Here is a 5273-nt window from a genome sequence, read left to right on the forward strand (position 1 = left end):
TTTTAGGCAAATCCTGTAACAATTACATCAAGTTTCTCAGACCCCACCCCTTCCACCATCACCACCCCTATCATTCCTATGGTTAACTTGTCCGTTCTATTCACCCTTTCATTTGCTACTATCCTGGTAATTTTGCTTGAAGTTGAAAGTAAAAAGCAATTCCAAATACAGCACACTCTGTCCCTGCTTCACGTATCCTGGCCCTCCACTGAAGGAAGAGGGAGGGGGAGCATGACTACCACAGGTCGTGTTCAGGCACTATTAGAAGCCCAGCTTGTGTTTGACAAACAGGCTCTCGGACATGTTTTCAGCAGACAAATCTTCAGTGTCTTGGAGAAGAAGGAAGTCTATTTCACAAATACCATGGTGTTTGGATTTCTAGAGGCTACATAGGCCAAGAACACAGCCCCACAATGCTTAACAGCACATTCATTGCTGAGTATTCATTGTCCCAGTCTTTGCTCACAACTGGAGGGTTCTCACAACCAGACCTCACACATCGAGGTTGGGGTGAGAGTGTCACAGGGGACCCACTCACCAATTCAACATCCATTTGAGAAGGAGATTCAACCTCAGAAACTATATCTGTGATCATTTCACAGACTGTCTCAGGAGAAGTTGCCTCTACAGTATGGGCCTCAGGGCTGTTACTCATAGGCCACTCAGGACTGTCTTCTGCAACTGGAGCGACCAAGGTTGTCTGCATTTTCAGGGTGGGTGGAGGCACAATCTTGCTTTGCAGAGGGTGTGGCTGTTGCTGAAAATTTATTTGAACTTTCTGAGGTGGAGGTTGTTGCATGGCCTGAAATGGTGGAGGCTGTTGCAGAACAGTAACCTGCTGTTGAGTTAGAGGCTGGGGCATCTGTTGTAATGGAGGGCGCTGTAGTCAGGATGGAGGCAGTTGCATAGAAGCAGCAGCTGCTGCAGCTGCCTGCAACACTGACCGAGTGACAATCTGGGCTTGCTGGCTGGGCTGGATAGTAGCTGTACTCATTTGGCCTAGTTGAAGACCACGGGAAGTCACCGCTGTGGCTGGGATAACAGCATCCATCCCTCCTTGAGACATGGTAATAGAAGAGGGTAGCATCTGTTTGGTAATAATCAACTTGGTAATATTAGGTTGACCCCCAGCACAAGAAGATGCTTGGTTTGCCATATGGGATGAAAGAGTAGAGTTAACAATGATGCAAGGGGAAAAAGCAAGGGACTCTGTTGAGGCTAGTTCTGGAGATGCTGGCTCACCAGTAGCTACAGGTGGTGGATAAGGAGTCTGTGATGGTAGTACCAGATCCAATTCTACTGTTTCAACAGTAGTCTGGCATTCCTGGTTGTCTTTATAAGCAGCTAGAGCCTTGAGATATTCTTTCTTGGCAGCTTCAGTTTTCCTCTTATGCACCTGCTTTTGCTCTTCTCCAAGACTGTCCCATACTGAAGCCACAGTCTTTGAAACTTTTCCAAAGGTGGCATTAGGATTCTGTCCCTTGATGGCAGCCTGTGCATCATGGAAGAATAAAGCATATGCAAAAACTGGTTTCTGAGGTTCATTAGGATCTTTCTTTTTTCTCTTCTTTGGGGCCTTCTGCTTTTCCCCTGCTTCCACCACTACTGTCTTCTGGCTTGGAAGTTGCCTCCAGAAATCCTGAACACCATCCTAATGAAGTGAACTAGCAGGTGAAGGGGTAGTTGAAAGGTGATACTCAGGTGACTGGGCAGGTGGCAAGATGGTACCACCTCCTAAACTCAAACCAAGTTGAGAACTCAGTTCTGACTGATCAATGGTAGTCAACTGGCTATGCCCCATCAAGCCAGATGTCATGTCTGTCATTGGAATATCAATTGTAACAGGTGGGTTGGCACCATACTGAGTTCCTATAGAATGGTCCAAGTCCATGGTCAAGCCCCCACTCAGGAGTCCCCTGCCCTGCTCCATCAAGACATGGGTCATGTTCAAAGGCATGTCCAATGTCTGCACCCCATATTGGGCTGAAAAACTGCCATCCTGTGAAGAAGTAGGATCTTCCAGGTCATCAAAGTGGCCAACCACATCGGAGACAGCCAGTGAGGGATCAGAATCCAAAAAGATGGGTGGGATTTCAAATTCCTCATCTCCCAAGCTTGGTGTATGGAATGTCTCAGCCCCTGTCAGGAAAGGGGTGTGAGTGCCCAGTTATTGTTGGGTAGTTATCTTTTCCTCTGGGAAACTCCATCTTCACACCGCTGCTGCCACCATCTCAGTCCTCTCATCGCTCCCACCACACGCAAGGGACTTGTAACTGCGTCATTTCCCCCGATCCCTCTATTTCACTAAACTTCTCATCTCTTGCTTCCTCAGGAACGTTTTCTTCCCTCACTGTTCTTTGCTTTCTCAATGGATTCTCATAAGACCTTTAGTTCTCAAGTGTCACTTCCTTGGGGATGGAGAGTGTCCCTATGCAAGAAGGATGAATGTTCCTGGAGTACTCCAACACTACCCCATAAGCCTATCAGATTACATTTACTGTTTTTCAGATGAAGTGCAGTGGAGTGGGGAACATCCTTCTTATGTTCCCAGAGAGTGGGAGTCACATCTTGTATTACACCCATCTTCCTATTCTCTTTAGAGTTTCACACATAGTGAGCACTCAGTAACTATGACTAGAGCAAACAAAATGATGTTCTTTCTTTGTTACCAGAAGAATAAAGATGCTCCTTCTCCACACATCACTAAAACAGATGTGGATAACGTCCCTTACTAAAAGTTGCACTGTTGCCAAAACTATTGATACTGGACCATTCAATATTCCAGGTGTTGAAAAATAAAATAGCTTATGTGAAAAAAAATGCATTTAAGTTGAACCACAGATAGAGAGTGCATTCAACAAACGGAATCAAAAGCAGAAGGAGCCCCATGTGTGCTCAGTATGCCTGTGGAATAAGGGTCTTTGTTCACATCTCCTTGAGCTGATTCATGAGGAAGCTGCCCAAGCTTCCAGGAGAAGGTATTTTTGGAGGTCATTGGCATTCAGGAAACTGTTTCAAATAGATGAAGCATGTATATTGATATGCAAGTTGAAATAGTATACAGAGTGGAAGAACAATTACTGAAGAACGTAGAGGCATGGGTGGATAAGATTAACCTCAGTGGCTCAACCAATGTAACTGGATATAAAAAGGCATTTAAAGGCCTGGAGCATGGGAGGAAATCTTCTGCCAATGTCGGCTTTAACCATGCACACTGACATAAGAAATTGTTGGTGGGAATGATGTTGAAAGCTACTCTGATGAGATGAGAGCATTAATCAACATCTGTGATAGATAGTTCCATGATGCTGTGATGAACATACAAGCAAGCATACTTTTATGGGAGGAAGGGAGTTATTTCATGCTTATAGGTCCGGGAGAAGTTTCGACATGGCAGAAGAAGCTGGCCCCTTTCACAGACCCAAGTAGAGAGAGCAACCACCACCAACGAGCAAACACCAGAAAGAGCAGCAAGCACCAACTAGCAGCAAGCAAGACCCCCACAGCCCAACCTGCTTTCTTACACTGCTGGGCTGGAATTCAGATCTGCCCTAAAACACCTCTGTGCTGAACCCCAGGATCTGGCCCCAGTAACATCTCCTGTAGCCAGGTAGCTAGAGACCCAAGTTAAAAGTTTAAATTTAACACCCAAGTCTATGGAAGATATGCATTCAAACTACCACAGCATCCAAAAGTATTTGTGTTACAGTTTAGAAATCACAGTGCAATAAAGGGATTTGCAGTATAGCATGCATTTTAGGAAAATTCTGAAGATGCATCAAAAGTTGTGGTCTACCTATGTGAATGGTAATAATGGATGGCTCACATAATAACCCAGTATTTTTTCATTTATTTATTAAATATTTAATGACCATGTGCAATGGCCCATGTCCTATTCTTAAATTTTGTTTTTGTTCATTTTTTTAATGTATTTATTTGAGAACGACAGACATAGAGGGAAAGACAGATAGAGGGAGAGAGAGAGAATGGGCGCGCCAGGGCTTCCAGCCACTGCAAACGAACTCCAGATGCATGCGCCCCCTTGTGCATCTGGCTAACGTGGGACCTGGGGAACCGAGCCTTGAACCGGGGTCCTTAGGCTTCACAGGCAAGCACTTAACCGCTAAGCCATCTCTCCAGCCCATGTTCTATTCTTAATACTGGAGATTCAACTGTAAGAGAGAGATTCATATACTGTGAGGAGTAGTAGCACTTTCTGATTAAAATGACAGAAATTTTGAATAATCTGCACTGTCTAATACAGTAGCCACTAGTCACATGTGGCTATTACATATTGAAATGTGCCTAGTGTGAATGAGGAAATGAATTAAAAAATCCTTGTCCCATTCACAATCACCACCTCTATATGATAGCTAAATATAGGCACTCTCATACTCCTCACCCATTGCAGTGTTAATGTAATGTCTTACAAAAATATCTGTGGCTTCCCAGAAAAAAACTTATCATTATTTCTCATTTGTCTCTGTAGATTGATTTCTTTTTACCTAGGATGATTCAGTGCTCACTTATAACTCCACCTTCAGACCTCTTTACATGACAGTTTCTAGTTGCTGTAGAGGCCACAGGCTTCATGAAGCATTACTCACATCCCCTAGTCAGTTCTCAAAGACTTCCACACATGTCTGCCATAACACTAAGGGCTGCATCTTAAAGGCAACTGTGCTGTATTTCAGTGGCAGTGGGGGCTAGCAGGCATTGGCATAAGCTCTGGGGTCAGCGTTTCTGGGTTCAGATACAAAAGGATTTACTGCTAAGCACATTTTTTTCTTAGTCTATAAATACTAATCCTTAAAGGTCTATATTATGAACAAGTACAACATGAGTTCCAAAGCATAGAAATTTAATACCTTTGATAGCTATTATGTCCACATTGGATATGAATGGGTGTTTTCAATGAGATGTTTTATTTATTGCTTGAAAGAATCCAAACACTACTTTAAGGAAGCTTTAGCTCATGTAAGTTTTAAAAGTCAGTGGAATTTGCATTATCTCTAAACATGTATAACAGAAGTTTCTAGTTTCAGATATAACTAATGGCCTTCATGGGTAAATAAATCAAAAGATAATCTATGGAGGGTGTCTGGGTAGCATTTTCCTTTTGCATTGTAGACAAAATAGAACTCTTGATGTCAGAAGTTTGTCAAGATGCACACTTAGGTGGCATTTAAAAGATTAGAAAGTCAATACTATTTGCTATCTCTCTTAGAATAAAAGCATGGCATTTGAATTACAGGTTCTGAAGATAAGAAAGA

General features: G+C 43.2%; 1 pseudogene; it reads right to left on the reverse strand.

The window, feature by feature from the left end:
• Positions 1–347: 347 nt before the first annotated feature.
• Positions 348–2207, reverse strand: LOC101594079 (annotated as a pseudogene).
• Between the last annotated feature and the right edge of the window lie 3066 nt (positions 2208–5273).

This window comes from Jaculus jaculus, chromosome 2 (assembly GCF_020740685.1).
Source record: "Jaculus jaculus isolate mJacJac1 chromosome 2, mJacJac1.mat.Y.cur, whole genome shotgun sequence".
In the NCBI taxonomy this organism is placed as follows: Eukaryota; Metazoa; Chordata; class Mammalia; order Rodentia; family Dipodidae; genus Jaculus; species Jaculus jaculus.